Source organism: Coenobita brevimanus, chromosome 2 (assembly GCF_032717465.1).
Source record: "Coenobita brevimanus isolate Jiangsu-jjx chromosome 2, ASM3271746v2, whole genome shotgun sequence".
In the NCBI taxonomy this organism is placed as follows: Eukaryota; Metazoa; Arthropoda; class Malacostraca; order Decapoda; family Coenobitidae; genus Coenobita; species Coenobita brevimanus.
In genome coordinates this window covers 6110993-6128943 of record NC_136955.1, presented here as the reverse complement: position 1 = coordinate 6128943, position 17951 = coordinate 6110993, and the positions used below count along the sequence as shown (strand labels likewise).

General features: G+C 40.5%; 1 pseudogene; it reads left to right on the top strand.

Annotated features, from left to right (window-relative positions):
• Window positions 1-5160: 5160 nt before the first annotated feature.
• LOC145392772 (5S ribosomal RNA) lies at window positions 5161-5279 on the top strand (annotated as a pseudogene).
• Window positions 5280-17951: the final 12672 nt, after the last annotated feature.

Below are 17951 nucleotides of genomic sequence, written 5' to 3'. Positions count from 1 at the left end.
GAAGGTGGGGGAGATTATGTGTTTACCCCTGTTTGTCTGTTTGACCACTAGACATGCCAAAACGTTATCGATTTTTCATTGTAATTTTGTGTATATGTGGACCATGGGCCAAGGAAGAGTCGATTAAGTATGGATGGTGCTCTGAGTTCAAGTCTCGGTTCAAGCCTGTTTTTTCATATTTCATTTGTCAACTAAGTATCTCAAAATGTTAATGATGGATTTTAGTGAAATTTTATAGATAGGTGGTTCATGGGCAAGGAAGAATATTCAATTTTGGTGGTGATCTGAGTTGTCTGATGAAGGTGTTGGCGGACGTATGCGCTCTTTAACTGAGCTTAACTTTTTCTATTTATTATTTTTATTATTACCGTTATACTTCCTGTAGCCCTTGTTTCTCGTTGCTGGTTCCGACTCATTGTATGAAGACGATGATGATGATGATAATGATGATGATGATGATGATGATGATGATGAAGATGATGATGATGATGATAATGAAGATGATGATGATGATGATGATGATGATGATGATGATGATGATGATGATGATGATGATAATGAAGATGATGATGATGATGATGATGATGATGATAATGAAAGTGTTATATGGCAATATAAGTTTCATCCCTTACTTTAAAAATTCTACGGTTTGCCTGATTTAGGACTGGTGCGATTGTATTGGCTGGGACGTTTTATAAGATTTCAGTAAGGGTCTCATGGAAGATTGGTCAAGACAGGTCTTAACTCAGACCTCTGTTCCATATCAACGCTTTTAGAGCACCAGTTACCTTACTTCCTTTAAGCAATCTATCTTTCACTTCTGTCACATACTCACCCCATTTTTCTGTCGCTACGCCATAATACATAAATTGTTTCACTACATCCTATCTCTCTCTCCGTTCACCAACACGGCTCCCAGTGAGCCTCCCCTCTCAACCACTGTTCTGCACTCTTATCGATGCAGTATTTGCATTAGGAGCTCACTGATCACAATATTCACAGAACACTGAGTCACTCCACAAATCTGTCAATACTGGCAATCAACACGTCAAGTTTGAAATATTGCATCTTTCATCCTTTATCTCCAGATTCGCTTCCATCTGTGCAGCTCTTTCTTTCACCTCTCTCAGAACGCAATCAATTATACAGTATACTGAACAACCATAACCTGATCGCACATACCTGTCTACTCCAGTACTGACGCTGAAACAGTCATTCAAACATCCATCTACTAATACTGAAGATACAAGACTGCCACGGAATTATTCAGCAAGTTTCTTTCCACACCATACATATGAAAAACCTTAGTCCCTCTCTTACTCCGTCATGTGTCTTTTACACATCCATAAATAACCTAAAAAACTTCCTTCTCACATTTTTCTCAATTGGGCCTTATATGTGCAGCTACATATATTTGATTTACACAGCCCCCTCCACTCTTGAAACCACTCACCAGATCAGGCACCTGTCGTACTTCCTCTGCCACAATTCTTCTGAATTCTTGCATTCGCCCCTGACACCTTTGTCCATTGGGAGAAAGCAATGCCTATCTTTCTAGTTATCTACCTATCTGTTTACCCGCCTCTCTACCTCCCTACCCACCCTACCTGTCTACCCATCTATCAGTCAATGAGTCAACCAGTCAATCATTCAATCAGCAAATCTATCTATCTGTTTATTTACGATTTTGTACGACAGTGCAAGCTGTTCTGTATATACGGTACCTATTCCTATTTCTCTCAACCATTTTCCTCAGTTGCCATCTCTCACCAATATTCTGCTCAGCTATCTTCACTTGTGTACCGGACGTCTCCCCCTTGCAGCATAACCAATTAGCCCTTTCATTCCGATGGCGCCATTTTTTGTAGTTCTTCCTGACATCTTATGATTCCATTTAACTCAGCAGAGCCACATGGTTGTGAAGGAGGTAATGGAGACTTTATCCATCCCCTCCAGTTCGAAAAACACATCATCATTTAAATAAAACCGTCTGGAATTACCGACAGTAGAATAAAAAAAAAAAAAAAGAAATCATAACACATTTCATTCCTACACAGTGAGATAGCCAGAGGAATGAGCAGGATGGCACTGGTCACAACTGCTACATGGCTGGTCACCCCCTGATCCAAAGGTAAACAGATACTTCCTCCTCACGTCGTATAGTTCTCCCTCTTCTCATTGGCACTAAGAAAGTACACTTGCTGTTGATTGGCTGGTTGGCATGAAAGAAAGGAACTCTTGTATGGTTGGTGGAAAATAAAGCGGGATGGCCCACCCAAAATCCGAGGTAACATCCCCAGACCCCCTTCCTCCCTTAAAGATTTCTTCTTGGGCCATCCTACAATTAGGTTTGGCCACCCCTTTGGTCACCCCATTCTAAAATTCATAATTACGTCCCTGGCCCTATAGCTGGGGGACGAATTACTGAGTAAAGCTGTCAGGCGTTACCAAAAATAAAACTGTGTGGCGTTGGCAAGAATAAAATTGTCTGATGTTAGCAAGAATATAATTTTGTGTCAGCAAAGTCAAATTGTTTGGCGTTAGCAAGAGTAAAATTTCTGGCGTTACCAAGGGAAAAATTGTTTGACGCTAGCAAGAATAAAACTGTTTGGCGTTAGCAAGAATATAATTGTTTGGCGTTAGTCTTAATACTCGTAAAATACAAAGGACGTCCTCTAAGTGAAGGGGTTACCGAGATTGTTAATGAGTGTACTGTTTCTTTCAGCTTTGAGACCTCTCACTCGAGCTGGATAAAATCATATGACGTTAGACGTACGCACGATGAAAGTTTGAAGGCGGCAAAATCACAGAACACGGAAGGCACACGAGGCAAGCAAGCAAGCAAAGTCCCTGCAGTTCTGGTAAGGAGGAGAAGGAAGTTGGCAATCGGAAGTTAAGTGCTTCTCGCAGGCGATGGACTTGCATGCAGAGTTACAGGGTCGGAAAGTTACCCAGCTAAGCGTGGTAAGTGAGCAGCAGAGATGAGAAGCAGAGTGAGCGGGAAAAGGCAGACAGATGCGATGAAAACTGAAGGAAAGGGCTAGGAAAATTCGGTTCATATGAAAGACGATAGCAAATAAATGGGGATATGGAGTTAAGTGACCTGAGATGTGGTACAGTGAGCAGGAAGAGACATATACATTAACCTTGGACGAAAAGGATCGGAAAATGTGAAGAGGAGAAAAAAGAAATAGAACAAATACCAAGCACTGAATTAACAGAACAGGAAAAGCAGTCAAATATGATGAAGTGTGAACGAAGTGGAAAGGAAAGCCATGATTATGAGAAAGAGGAACAAAAACTGCGAGATATGGATACAGACTAGGAAAAAAAATAAAATTAGAAGCAATGAAGGAAATCACGTGCAGGTGAATGGGGAGGAAAGGCAGATTATCAAAGGTGAAGGAAAAGGGGAGGAAAATTTCTAGAACAAATTCAGAGTCGAGATGTGCAGCTGAATAAAGGGAAACAACGAAGATAATGGAAATTAAAAAATCATATGACAGAGTGGATAGACTAGGAATGAGCAAAATAGTAAGAATATGTGGAGTAAATGGGCAGTTGTTGAATGCCGTGAAGAGTATGTATGAGAATGCTAAGGCTGCAGTGCGTGTGGATAGTGAACGCGTGGATAGTGAACTGGGTGAAATTTTCTATCTGAATGTTGGATTGAAACAAGGATGTGCCATGTCTCCATGACTGTTCAATCTGTATATGGATGGGGTTATAAAAGTGATACTAGGTAGAGCAGCGGATGCTGGAGCGACCCTAATGTATGAGGGCAGCGCTTCCTGAACTGTTGTTTGCAGATGATACTGTATCATTAAGTGAAGAAGAAGGGGAGCTGCAATGTTTGGTAAATGAGTTCCGGAGAGTGTGCATGAAACGGAATCTAAAGTTGAATGTATTTAAGAGTAAAGTAATGGTCCACGAGAGAAATGAAGTCACTGACTGTACAGTGAGTCTGGATGAGGAGGAAATAGAAAATGTGAGCGCATTTAAGTTCTTAGGTAAAATAAAGAAGGATGAAAGTTTGGAGGATGAAGTGCTTGAAAGGGTACAACAAGGAAGAAAGGTTGCTGGTTCTTTGAAAGTAGTGATAAAAATTAGGGAAGTGAGCGTGGAAGTAAAACAGTCGCAGCATGATAGTATTGTCATACTAACTCTAACATGTGCAAATGAAGAAGCTTTGACCTTGTTGGAAGAACACAGGTCAAGAGTGAGTGCAGTGGAAGTGAGTTATTTGAAAGGAACATATGTAGTTACATGGGGAGACAGACTGACATGTGACGAGGTGAAGGAGAGTTATTATGTAGATGTGGATGTGATAGAAAGCGGTAGGAGAGATGCAATGAGGTGGTTTGGCCATGTGGAAAGGATGGAGACCGAGAAACTAACGAGGAGGATGTATGTGAGCATGGAGGTAGGTCTTTCCTGCCTCCATGTATGTGAGTGAGGTGGAGGGAGGGAGAGGGAGGAGGAGGCCGAGGATGAGACTGAGGGATGAAGTGGAGAGGTATATGAGAGAGGTTGGTGTGAGCTAGGGGGAAGGTAGTGAAATGACAGGGGACAGGACGACATGGAGGCGAATTGCTTGAGGCCACCCCTCACGGAAATAAGGCTTCTTGCAATAGACAGACAGAGACAGAGAGAGAAATTTTTAGAGAGCAAACTGTCAGGAAAAGTATGAGGAAATGGAGAAGTAAAAAGAGAAAAGGAAAGAAAATGAAGTAGTATGAAAGTAACTGCATTTGACTGAGGCGTAAAAGACAGGAAAAGACGATGACCTTTAGGAGAATAGGAAATTATAATATCACTGATTAAACACACGAAAAAAGTGTTAAATAAGGAGACATGCAAGCAGAGACAGACGAGAATACGCAAAGATACGGGAGCAACTGAAGGGTGAGATGGTATGCTGTGTTAACGGGAAAGTCATATAAATACAATGAATACGAAGGAAACGGAATAAGAAAGTATGGTGAAGAAGTAAGAAAGCTGGAGGTAACTGATAATAGTGGAGAGAATACATGGAAACACATAATCAGCGCAAAGAAAGAAAAATGCCAGAGGAAATGGAATTGAAATGTGGCCTAATTTGTTTATATATATATATATATATATATATATATATATATATATATATATATATATATATATATATATATATATACCACGTTGAGTACACCGCTTCCCGTCCGATCAGCGAAGTTAAGCAACGTTGGGTCTGGTTAGTACTTGGATGGGTGACCGCCTGGGAACACCAGATGCTGTTGGCATCCCTACGTGTCTAGTGGGGTTGGTGGAGGATTAGTCCCCCTCCCTGTAAAACTATTAACTCTAAGCCCTTGACCACCCCGTGTGGGATACATGGCGTCTGGCAATGAATGAAAAAAATATATATATATATACAGTGTATATGTATATATATATATACAGTATATATATATACAGAAAAGGAAAGAGAAAATTTAGCAGACATGTAAGTAGAGAAAAAGAAAGAAAACTGAGAAAGTATGAAGGAAAGTGAGGAGCCGAGATAGGTAGCTGAGGTAGGATGAAAAGGCTGATGAAGATGAAAGTTCGACGGAAGAGACAGGGATTTCTAAAGAAGAAAGATGAATGCGATATACAAAATACTTAAGAGGAAATAAAGAAAATGAGTGTGTGTGTTGGGGGGGGGGCGTGGGTTTGGGGGGAGTGTGAGAGAGAGAGAGAGAGAGAGAGAGGGACAGACAGACAGATGATGCAAACTTCTTAAAACAGGGAGAAAAAATAGAACCAAAGGGAGGAGAGTGAAACTGCTGGGGGGACAGGAAAGAAAATTATGGCCTGTTAAAGAAAGAAAATTAGAGAAAATATGAAGAAACACCGAGGCCTCTCATAATGAAGAAGGCCATATCTAATCCCTCCAGAAAACGATAATAAAAAAAAGCGATATAAATTCTATCTATCTATCTATTGCCAGACGCCACAATCCCGTAAGGGGTGGCCACTGACTTTGAGTTATTTGTTTTACGGGGAGGGGCACTAACCCTTCACCAACCCACTTGTTGACACGTAGGGAGCACGTATGGTTTGGTTATATGGTTACCAACCAGCGTTGGAAATGGTTTCTTGGCTTACAGGAAACCATTTGGTTTGTCACTCATTGTAAAGCCACCTGTAAAGAAAAGGAAAGCAATAAGAAGTGACTGGAAAGATGGGAGAAATAGGAAGAGAGGAGGGCAGGTTTGAGAAAGAAAAATGATAACACCCACTAATTCTGAAGACCCATTTACTTGTATATATAAACTGCGATGGGTGTAGCATGTATTGTGAAAGTAGAACATGCACAGACAGCGTTCTGAAAGTGAAGGTATAATGTAGAGACAAAGAGAAGACTAAATACACAAACGCTCTATTACTCCAAAGTGTATTGCAAATGCAGTATATTGTACAGAATGTATTTTACCAACTCAGTGTATTGTTATGGTACTATGTTGCAGAGGCAGTAATTAAGGCAGTAACTATCAGTAAAGGTAATTTCAGTGCCGCCAGAGGCAATAATGTAACGCTCGTACCAAATGAGTCCAGAGACTAACCCTTTCCACAATGTATATCCCTCTTCAATGGAAAAAATCGCCTGAAGGTAGCGAGAATAAAAATATTATAATTATCCTGATACTGGAGGAGTTATATCGTATTACGTATATCATTTTATCCATATACTGCTCAGTCGTTGTGGTTGACGCATCTGCAATAAAAGGCACATCTAAAGTCATGGCTAAGAACGCTTTACATAAACAGATCAATGAAGTGATGGTGGCAGAAATATGGAATAACGAATGCAAATTGACAGACACGTTTTAACCGACAGACAGGTGCTTATTCAGAATGGGATGATAGACACATACATTGATTTATTTACCAAAAATATGATTGACAGGCATTCTGAAAGACAGAGAAATCGATGTGTCTATAGATGAATGTAGATACAGTATTTACGTATAAATTGTACCGGTTGGCTTGCAGGCGCCTGACAAAGACGGACTACTGTATATATTCATGTCGTGTTTTAAGTATCAGGAGGAGCAAGAGATCTGTAAGGCAGCGGAACACCACTTTCGGTCTGGGGAACTGATCCTTCTTCACGCTATTTATCACACATGCATATAGATGTGAAAGGCTATTAGAATGTAGCGTGAGAAATGTTTGTAGAAATGGGCTGTGGTGACTGTGTCTGTGGCTGGACGAGTATATTTCATGCGATAACCTCAGAAGGGTGCAAGAATTTGAGAATATACTGTAACAAAGGACATCTATATTCACCGTTTTACCTGTACACCTTTGGAGTTAATAGACCTAGTTCAAGCGGGTGGATGGACACATACATTACTCATCGAACCACCATAGGTTCTAACATAGATGAATGAATTCATATACAGGCCAGGATGTCCTTTAAATAAAATGCGTATCAAACTTCCGCAAGTTTTTTGGGGGGTTATTTTTGAGCGATAAATACAGTGCCAACTTAGGTTTATCGCTAACCCGTTACCAACTACACTTGCTGGAGAATTTAAAGTAGAACACAGTTTTCATCAGATGTACCCTTGCCATTAGTAAATAGCTCCTGACGGTTGAGATGCAAACTCATATTGATACAGCATTTTACTACTCAATATTCAATCAATCAATCATTTCCTGTGGCACCCTCGGGGATGCATAGGGCCTCGATGAACTCACACCACCACATCCTATCTTGTGCTAACTCCTCAAGATCTCCCCAACACTCATCTCCAGCTTCCCGTCTCATTGTCCTCATCCACGTCTCTTTTGGCCTTCCTCTACCTCTCCTACCAGGTGCCACCCACCCTGGTGTACCACGTACTATTCCCTGTCTCCTATACACATGTCCTAGCCACTTCCATCGTGAGAATCTAACATATTCATCGATCGGCTGCACTCCCGTTATTTCTCTAATTCTACTATTTGGTATCCTTTCCCACCACTTAACTCCTAATATTTTTCTAAGTGCTTTATTTTCAAACACCAAGAATTTATTTTCCATAGTCACTGTGCTGTACCAAGACTCGTGTCCATAAATTAAGATACTCCTAACCATTACCTTATAAAGTTTGATTTTTGTATGCACAGAGAAATTGTTATTATTCCAAATATTTTTAAGCATTCCCATTGCCTGATTAGCCTTCTTTAACCTTTCCTCGAATTCAAAGTTCAAAGAACCATCCTTGGCTAAATAAGTACCTAAATATTTAAACCTATCAACTTGCTTTACAACCATACCTCCAATTACACATTCCTGCGCATTTTCCATATTCATATTGATTATTTCAGTTTTTCCACAATTAATAACCAAACCCACCTTGCGACCTTCACTCACCAAACAGTCCAACACTCTCTGCATCTCTTCTGGCCCATCACAAATCAAAACTATATCATCTGCATAATCTAAATCCAAAAGTTTCCTGTTCTCTCCCCAAAGTATACCTGCACCGGTTTCTGTTCCAACGCGTTTCATAATGTAATCAATGAGCAATATAAATAGTAAAGGCGATAGAACACCACCTTGAATTACTCCGGACTTGACTTCAAACGAATCACTCAGACAACCATCAACCATCACTTTTACAAAATGTGTCCTCATGCATGTTCATAATGACCCTCACAAACTCCTCTGGTATTCCATAATGTCTCATGATCTTCCCCATAGACTCTCTCGAAACACTATCAAAAGCCTTTTCAAAATCAACAAAACAAAGACTTAACGGTACTCTCATTTCATTAACTTGCTGCATCAAATGCCTAACTATAAAGATCTGATCATTGCAACCACGTCCCTTTCTAAAACCTGCCTGTTATTCACTCAGAATACCCTCAACCACCGGCTCCAACCTATTTAACAACACTCTACTGAAAACTTTCAAAGCTATCGGTGACAAAGAGATTCCCCTCCAATTACCACATTCACTCAGGTCTCCCTTCTTCGGAACTTTAACAATTACACCATTCTTCCAAACTGATGGTAGTAACCCCGTCACCCATATTTTATTGAATAGCTTGGTCAAGATCATCATTAATCTATCCCCCTCCACTTTAAACATTTCCGGAAATAAACCATCCTCCCCTGGTGCCTTATTATTCTTTAACTGTTTTACTGCTTTCTCCACTTCTGCAAGCCTCAACTCTCCTGTTGGTAAAATACATTCTGTACCCGCAATAAAAGCCTGAAGATTGGCACACTTGTCCATTTCTCTCTCTCTCTCTCTCTCTCTCTCTCTCTCTCTCTCTGATTACATTGGTTTATAAAAAATTTGAGGCAAGCATGAAATTAGGTGTTCTAACCTAATTTTGGGGTGCTGATTTCAGATTCGAAATCCGTTTTCACTCATCACCTAGTTTTTTATATATACATGTACACATGTACGTACTTGTATACATATAGGCGTAGACCCAAAATATTAGCAAAAAATCCATTTACCGTCCTATGGTCTTGGAAGTTGGTTTAAAACGCGCGTCACAACAAGCATTACACCTAGAAGGAATAGGGGTCCAGGAGCACTTTCGTGCCTGGGAAACACAGTGTCCAAGGGTGAACATGAACAAGGTGCATCTTCCCCCTCCTCATATCAAGCTTGACCTTATGAAGAATTTCGTGAAGGCCATGGACAAGGATGGTGCTGGCTTCCAACACCTGAGCACTCCGTTCCCAGCTCTCAGTTCTGCTAAGCTCAAGGAGGGCATCTTCGTCGGACCTCAGATCCGGGAGGTGCTGAAGGATGAGGTATTCGAGGAGAAACTGCCCTTGAAGGAACTGAGAGCATGGGAAGCATTTAAGTCAGTCTGCCGTGGCGTCCCTGGTAATACACGGGCACTAGATTACCAAGTGCGTGTCGAGAAGTTGTTGCAGGCTTATCGGGATATGGGGTGCCGAATGTCTCTTTTGATTCACTTTCTCCACTCCTCCTCAACTTCTTCCCCCAGAACCTCGGAGCAGTAAGTGACGAACATGGGGAAAAGGTTCTACAGAAGATATTACTAAGATGGAGAGCAACCACCGAGGAAGGTGGAACCCCAGCATGATGGGGGACTTCTGCTGGATGCTCCTGCGAGACATCAAGGAGGCAAAGTGCACCAGATCGTCCAAAAAAACTCACTTCTGACTGTCTGTAGCACTATGATGTGTATATATGCTTGTATCCATGTAATAGCAATTTTTAGTTCTGTCAGTGTTCTGTGTCTTTTGTTTCTTTCTGTAATATGCCATTTTAATATATGAAATAAACTCATTATGTTATAAATATATGCATTATAAGAAAAAACGGGATATGTGAAAGCAAAAAACTAGAGGTGATTGAGCAAAATCGTTTTGAAATTTGAATTAAGCATATCAAAATCAGTCAAAAACACCTATTCTTAGTTATAGATATATATAATCTTGAAAATAAACAGGAGCACGAGACCCTTGATCCAATCAATCTATATTGATTCACAATATTTCGGACGGTCTTAGTCCATCATCAGGTGAGTACAGCAAGCTCCGAAATGTAAATATTACCTTATCTGAAGATAGAAGAACTAGATCCCTTAATGGTTAAAGAATTTTATCTTGACCTACAAGCGGATGATAAATACATTTTTTTTTAACCATTAGGGATCCAGTTCTAATTCTTAAAATAAGGTCATGTTGATCTTTAGGATCTTGCTGTACTCACCAGATGATGGACTATGACGGTCCGAAATACTGTGAATCAATGAAGATGGATTCGATCATCGCTCTCGTGCTCCTGTTTATTTCCAAGATTCGATACCTTGGTGACCAACCTGCTACAAATATACAGTGTGTGTATATATATATATATATATATATATATATATAGATAGATAGATAGATAGATAGATAGATAGATCGAAAGATTGATTGATTGATAGATAGACAGACAGATAGATAGATAGATCGCCATACGCCTTAGTCTCGTAATAGCTGGCAAAAAACAAACCGCCTCCATGACGTCCTGTCCCCACCATTTCACTGCTCTCCCCCCAGCTCACAACCCCTTTCTCTTATATACTTCTCCACTCTATCCCTCCATGTCATCCTCGGCCTCCCCCTTCCTCTTTCCCACCCCCCTCTACCTCACTCACAAACACTCTCCTCGTTCGTCTCTTTCTCTCTCTCCATCCTCTCCACATGGCCAAACCGCCTATCAGTAAACGCTTTCTCTTACATCCGCATCCACACCAAAACTCTCCTTCACTTACTCATTTTTCAGTCTGTCTCTCCATGTAACTCCACATGCTCCTTTCAATAACTCATTTCCACTGCTCTCACTCTTGACCTGTTCCTTCTAACAAGGCCAAGTTTTTCTTCCATACTTTAGAGTTGGTATCACAATACTATCATGCAGCGACTTTTTTACTTCCATGCTCACATCCCTAATATTCTTGTCACTGCTTTCAGAGAACCATCAACCTTACTTTCCTGTTGTATCCTTTCAAGCACTTCATCCTCCAAACTTCCATCCCTAGTCATCACTCTACCAAAGAATTTAAGTGCACTCATATTTTCGTCATATCCAACCTTACTGTACTTTCAGTGACTTTATTTCTCTCGAAGACAATAACTTTTATATACTCGTACTCTTATGTGTGTGTGTATATATATATATATATATATATATATATATATATATATATATATATATATATATATATATATATATATATATACAGAGAGAGAGAGAGAGAGAGAGAGAGAGAGAGAGAGAGAGAGAGAGAGAAGATGGCTATGTCAAAGAAACACATAGATAGATAGATGGATAGACAGACAGAAATATACAAGCAGACGTGCAGCTGTAGTGAAGTACATACATATACAAAAGGAGAAATAAATGGACAGACATATAGACAAATCGACAAAGGGAGATAGACAGACAGATAGGGAGGCAGGCAAGCTTCAGACTGATTTCTAGCTTTCCACATATTTCGCTTCGTGTACGTCAGATGTCGCAAGGAAGACAGATGCACAAAAACACAAAGAGAGAGAGAGAGGGGGGGGGGAGAAACTGGGGGAAGACAGAAGTACATACAGGTCAGAACATTAACATTATTGTGGGAAATCATCAGAGAAACTACCAATGTGCCGGGAATCGAACCCGGGACTCTCAGGTGAGAGCCAGGCAGCATACCACTACACCTCGACCAAGGAATAGGTAACTTACGTTGTCACAATCTTGTAACCAACGTCCCTCCGCCCCCACTGTGGGCCTGAAGAGGGTGAGTTAACCCCCTGGCACTCGGGCAAGTAGATGCTTTTAATCTATCCCAAACACTTACGGCAAGTCAGAATGAAGAGAGAACCTGTATTATTACGCAGGAAAAATCATCAGAGAAATTGCCAATATGCCGGGAATCGAACCCGGGACTCTCAGGTGAGAGCCAGGCAGCATACCACTACACCACGACCAGGAAAACTAACAATGGCACAATCTTGTAACTCACCTTCTTCAGGCCCACAGTGGGGGCGGAGGAACGTTGGTTACAAGATTGTGACAACGTGCACATTCACCTGGTCGTGGTGTAGTCAATTACACAACCTAGTTTTCACCTGAGAGTCCCGGGTTCGATTCCTGGCATATTGGTAATTTCTTTGATGATTTTTCCTGTGTAAAAATACAGGTTCTCTCTTCATTATTGTGGGAAATAAGCTGTGAAATTGTGTAATGCAGATTGATGGATGAACAAACTAAGAGACAGATATACCGGCACAGAAAAAAAAGGATGCATAGATACCCAGCCAGTCAGATAGACAGAGTTACACTTCTAAACATATATCGCCCCGTGAGTGCTCAGTTGAGTGGCTTTTGAATATAGATCGACGGACAAAATGATAAACAAACATGTAAATTTACTATTTCACACATTGATTGGGGATGAGCTGATGGGCTGTGGACTGTGGACAGATGAATAAAACGATACAAAAAGAGAGAGAAACGCGATTCTTTTATTTCAGCCTTGTTTTGAGGGCTAAGAATGGGAAGGTGTGACATATGAACAGGCAAATATGTAGACTGAGTAGACAGAGAAAGAGACACACAGAGACTTACAGAGCCAGTAAGGGAGAAAGAAGGGTATAGAGACAAGTAAACATGACATGCAGATAAAGAGAAGTAATTATAGGCTTCAGTATATATCGACTTGTGAAGAATGAGTTGGTTGGTTCACAGGAAAGGCAGACGGACAGAGAAGCAAACGTACATAGATAGAAACAAGTAGATAGATAGATAGATGGATGGATGGGCTGACTGGTTCACAGGGGAGGCAGACAGACAGAGAAGCAGACGTACTTAGATAGAAACAGATAGACAGATGGAAGAACAGACTGATTAATAAGGCTGGGCACCCATCTGCTTTTAAGGAGTGAGTGAGACGGTGACCAGGAGACAGATAGAAATATATTAGGGTTACAGACAGAAGGGTACACTGTAAAATAGAAACTCTGTGAGGGATGATGAGGAAGTTGTTGACCGTCGGTAGATATAAAGATAAGTTGAGATGGAGAGACAGATATGCACATTGATAGACAGAAAGGAGTAGATACATGGACATATGGACACATAGATGGAAAGACAGACATCACTACATAGATAGACATAGATGGATGAATTGATAGATGAATAGATAGACAGATAGCTAGAAAGATGGATAGATAGATAAACAGAGAAACAGGCAAACAGAATGACAGATAGGTAGACAAATAAAGAGGCATATAAACAGATAGACAAATAAACAGACATATTCACAGGATGGGAAATGGTAGGCAGTTGTGGAATGCATGTCATCTCACTGCCACATCGAGACCTTCTCTTCTCCACCCACTGTGAAATGGATCCTGCTGCCTCTCCATCACTCTTCTCCATCACACTTCTCCATCCCACTCCTTCATCACACATCTCAACACTTTTCTGTTATTCTTCTCCAGCACTTTCCTCCATCATTCTTTAACTCTTCTCTATCACTCTCATCTTTTATCTTTCTCCACCATCCCTCAACATCTTTCTCCATCACCATTTTGAATCATATGTCAACATCCCTCTCCATCACTCTCCTCGATCCCCTTTCTCCATCATCTTTCATCCTACTTCTCCACCACCCTTCTCTGTCAATCTTCTCCATTACCTTTTTCACTTACCCTTTTCCAACTCCACCATCTTTCTCCATTACGCTTCTCACTCATTTCCATCAACCTGCCCCCTCAATCTTCTCCATCACTTTTTCCACCATGCTTCCAGATCACCCACATCCATCATATAACATCACCTTTCTCCATCATATTTCCCCATCACCCTTCTCCATCATATTTCTCCATCACTTGTCTCCATCATATTTCATCATCCTTTTCCATCATATTTATCACCCTTATCCATCGTTTCTCCATCACACTCCTCCATCAGATTCATCACCCTAATCCATCACTTCTGCTCTCTTCTTCATCACGCTCTTTCCTTCGTAACCAAGCTTTTCCATCTCCATCACTCATCTCTCGTTCTTTCCCATCGGTAAATTTTCATCACCATCAAAGCATCTCCATCTCCATTACGCTATTTACCTTCTCCATTATGCTATTGGCTTGTTTATCACACTCTGTCCCTTGTCCATCATGCTGTTACCCATCACCATCACTTTATTTCCCTTCATCACTCTATTTCCTTATTCACCACTGCCTTCCTTAGCCATCATTATTTCCTTCTCTATTATTCTACTTCCCTTTCAGTTTCCCTACTTCCTTCTTCATCACGCTTCTTTCTCGATCATACTATATTCTCCATCATATTTCCTGTATTATTGCTCTAATCTTTAACTCTGATAGTTTTGTTATATCCTTCCCTATTAAAAAAAATACCGACGACAGAGAAACAGACATATATACAGTGCATTATAGACATATCCAGAAATAAATAGACTCTTTTGTACTGTATATTTTCCCCATCCTTTACACGGTTTTCCTTTCCACCAGGCTAATTCCTTCTACTCTACAACATTTCCTCTTCCATCACGCTGCTTCATTCTCTATCACATTATTTCCTCTTCCATCACGCTGCTTCATTCTCTATCACATTATTTCCTCTTCCATCACGCTGCTTCATTCTATAATTCATTCCCTGTCACATTATTTCTAGGGGTGAAGTGCTAGAGGAGTTAACAGGAACGACTCACCTCTCCCCCTTTATATCTGAGCTGGCTTCATAAAAATCACACAGATGAAGAACGGTTTTCTATATCAACCTTAGTAATTGTTATAATTTCAAATTACAAGTGCAGTGTAGCGTTTAAAAAATACAGAAAATGAAAATAACGTACCTGTTCTTTATTATTTGTGGAAGAAAAAAAATAATGCTTTGTTCATCACCTATATTTACTAAACACTGCCTAATATTTGAGGTTATTTAAAATATATTACCAACCAACGCTGTTATATTTCAGGAAAGCCCTTTGAAATAATGGCCATAGAATAATTCAAAATTGGTATCTGTTTACGTTCATAAGTCAGCCACTACGTATTCGTTTGTACTCCTGTCACTCGCACACTGGGCCTTCAAATGTCATTACTCCTCATAATCATTAAATAGGAAATTAGAAAATTATTTAGGCTAATAATATTCTCGAACCTCTTGCATCTTAAAATCTGCCACTGCACTTGTTGATTATATAGCCAAATAACGAAGCATAAGTCTTGAGACATGATGTTTCGAAATATCCCAAACCTCTTAAAATACGACCCCTTTTTTAGATATTCCTTTTTGACACCTATTCCATGCTCCCATCTCTCTCTCTCTCTCTCTCTCTCTCTCTCTCTCTCTCTCTCCACCATCACCTCCTCAGTATAGCCAGGCCAAAGACACTCCCACACCCTCACCTTTCCCATGTGTGCCATGCTTATTTAACATGCAGTAGCTAAAATGTATCCGAACAGTTTTAGGAAACGTCGCACCCTCTCTCATCTTGACAAGGTACCGTATGTTACAATTAAAATGCAACGTATTTAAATAAGCTGATGATGTTGAAAGGAAGTTACTGTACCCTTTTGCGTCATATTAAATTTATCACTGACAAAATAAGCACATTCTGAAGTACCAAAGCACTCTCACTTACCATTATACGGCCGGAAATCCAGCTTAGCGAACCTCCCTGGAGCCAGAAGTGCTTAAAATGAGAAAATACTAGCTTCTCTTCTACACACACCAACACATCTCAGCGTCACTAGTTTGTTTTAACACTGCTCTACATCCCACAGCCGATTTCTGCCTCTGTCTAAAGTTCCGGTACCAAACGGTGGACTCTCACATGAAGGATTCGAATCATTTTCCTGGGAATCAAGGGCAATAACGGACCATGTGCAACGGGATGGGGATGCATCGCTATCTGGGATTCTTGGCCGTGTCTAATATAGCTGATTTTGGGTTTGTTGGTCCTTGTATAGCCTTTTTTTTTTTTTTTTTAAACTTTATATGCAGAAATATAGTTCTTGTGCATGAGTGAAAAATTGGGATTAAAACTTGCAATAACACCTCTTCTATCTTGAGCACAAAGTCTACGAAAAAAAAAAAAAAAAAAAATGAAACTCACTCAAATGAGTCTTCCTCCAGGCAGCTTCTGTTCGGGTGTCGGATATTCTCTCAATGCCAGTAATTCCAGGTGTAAGCCCGCTAAACATCGCTTTACCGCTCCTGACACCCGTAATGGCATGGCTCAGGCAGCTTGACTCTCGAATTTCAATGGGAAATCAGACGTCTTAAATTTATCAACTTCTGTCGTTAGTTGTTTCTCGTGCAAATATTCTTACATAAGTTTGGTGGCTGTGAAAGCCGTGAGGAAACTAACGTTAACTCTTAAGATATTCGTTATACTCTGTACTGAACAATGTAAAGCATTTGATGTGCTTTTATATATCAAATAGCAGTACACAAAATTCTATAGCCCAAATAGTTCTCTGAGTATTGCCGCACACAATCAGTATGATAAATATAAATACGGTAGGCTAATTGTAACATATGAGTTCAACACAAGCTTGCTAAAAGAATGTTGTTGAGGAGAGTCTGGCTGGTCTGTGTTGTGTGGTAAACGGGACGCAATATTTCTGAAGTTACTTAACATCTTATCTTTACTGAATTCCGCTATTGCATGACACGCCGATGGGACGCCTTCCCGCTTTGGCACCAATATAACGGGCGGATTCACTACGCGGTTATACCAACGTGCCTCATTTCTTTCACTATCCCTGAATGTAAACTGGTGAACTGCCGGTGAAGGGCAACCTCAACCTGCAGTCCACTGGGTTCACATTGCTGATGAACCCTGGACTACGATTACTTCTACTACTACTACTACTACTACTACTACTACTACTACTACGCTGCAGGTAGTTCCTATCTTTAGTCAGCCTTACATAAACATCATAACATCATCCGATTCCCTCCTCTTTTTAATGCGAGAGGTATCCCCCTAGACGGAATAAACTTGTCTGACAACAGCAATATCAAAGGAAAATAGGATCCATCCCCAAGTAATTTCATCCTTGTCAGATACAAAGCTGGGTACGAAACGAAGCTATAAAAGGGCAATCCTGGTTACGTGACGACATCCCTAAGCTGAATAAATTTGGTGTGGCGGACATAAAGCAGAATGGTTCATCGTTGCATTTCCATCATGCATTTTTACTTATCCTGACACAGTTGGTACGAAATAACAAAGGGTATTTTTGGTTATGAAACTTCTCTCGTAAGGAGAATAAGACTCCCTACCACAGCAAATATGAAGCAGAATCGTTACCGTTTTCATCACACTATACCAACAACGTCATGCATCTCTACAGGCATGGCCATTCGAAGGAAACTACCTCAGCATTCTTAGTAACTCGCCTTTTGCAGGTCTGCTCTAAAGATGGAGACGGG